Genomic DNA, 1,520 nt, shown 5'->3' with positions numbered 1-1,520 from the left:
GCTACTGGGCGTTCCTGTTTATGTAAACCAATGATACCATATTGATAATAGTTGCAATCAGACTCTACGGCCTGGTTTTTGGGGGCTTGTAGTATATCAAGCGACCTTTATTGGGTAAAGAGGTATAATGATGAGCATAACAAGGGAGAAAGTCAGCAAAAGGGAGGCGGGGGGGGGGGGGGGGGGGGGGGGGGGTGGATCACAAGCACAGGACTTTCACCCAGGAGAACACCGTTTGTGTCCCGTGAAAAACCAAAAGTAAACTTTGAGTTTATGCTGTTTCATTAGGTTGTTAAGCTTGTTACATAACGTTATATAAGAAAGTCCACCACGGGCAGTTGGGTTAGGGACGTTATTATTTTAGCACAACCTATGATGTTTTATCATGTCTTAACCAAGTAGTTTTGTTGCTTAAACCTAACCGATCGTTCCAACATTAACTTCGAGACATTATGCGTTTCTGCAAGATGAAGCTGATATAAAACATATTTAGGAAACATATTTTCGGTTTAGAAACGTTGACATTCATTTTATCCCGTGATCTGCAGAAATGTAGATTGCCAACATTTCTTTCTGGCAACTGGGTTGCACATCCAAAATGGAATCAAACTTTTCCTCTGTAGAATTAATTTCAGCTATGTGATGCCAGTGATTGATGTGGAAATCTTTCCAAAACCCACCAAAAAACCTGTTCCAGCTTAGTAGAAACCATCCCGTGATCCTGTGACCGAAAGAGGCCTTCCTTCCATCGAGCAGCCAACCCACCAACCCACCAACCCACAGCTCTCTGGTTTTCCCGAAAAACCAGCAGGGAAATAGGATGCAGGCCTGCAGACTGTTCTGAATTGCACCCATAAAAAGGACAGACGGAGGGATGGGGCACTCTTTTTGGTCCCCGAAAGTAGAGGAATGTTAAGCATATCCCTAAGAAGATTAGGGGTCTCCTTGGTGTAGCGCACAGCTTTCCCTCGATGTGCCAAAGGACCCGTGTAGATCAAAGCCACCTCGGACTTCCTCGTCATTAGCCATGGCTTATCCCCAAATGCTTTCACCCTCTGATACTGACCCCCCTCATTATCCCAGCACACCCATCACTTCTGCTGGCTTTGGAAACAGAGCGCAGGGCTCCGGCACAGGATGTGATCCCCCTCTTAAAAGACCCCTTTCCTCTCTCATTGAAAAAGTTACACTCACTCAGTCAAATTCAGATGTAAACAGCACAGGCACAGATGTGCGTCATTATTTGAGGGAACTATGATACAGTTGCCTTTGCGAGTTGTCTCCACACACTTTATGAGCAAAATCGATTTGTTTTTCTAGGAATCAACAATGAATATGTACAGCATTGAAATGACTAATACCAAACACACTGATTTAGGGAAAAGATGTTATGTCTTTAGACAAACAGGAAAATAAATCTTTAAAAAAAGGGAAACTAGTGAAAAATTGTTTTCCTATTTCTCTTTCTCTGTTTATAATACTAAATAAGAACTTGTTAACATTCCTCCATTGGTCATTTG

This window comes from Anarhichas minor, unplaced genomic scaffold (genome assembly GCF_050575085.1).
Source record: "Anarhichas minor isolate MPS153535 unplaced genomic scaffold, ASM5057508v1 ptg000058l, whole genome shotgun sequence".
NCBI classification, from domain to species: Eukaryota; Metazoa; Chordata; class Actinopteri; order Perciformes; family Anarhichadidae; genus Anarhichas; species Anarhichas minor.
Note: the sequence above shows the minus strand (reverse complement) of the source record.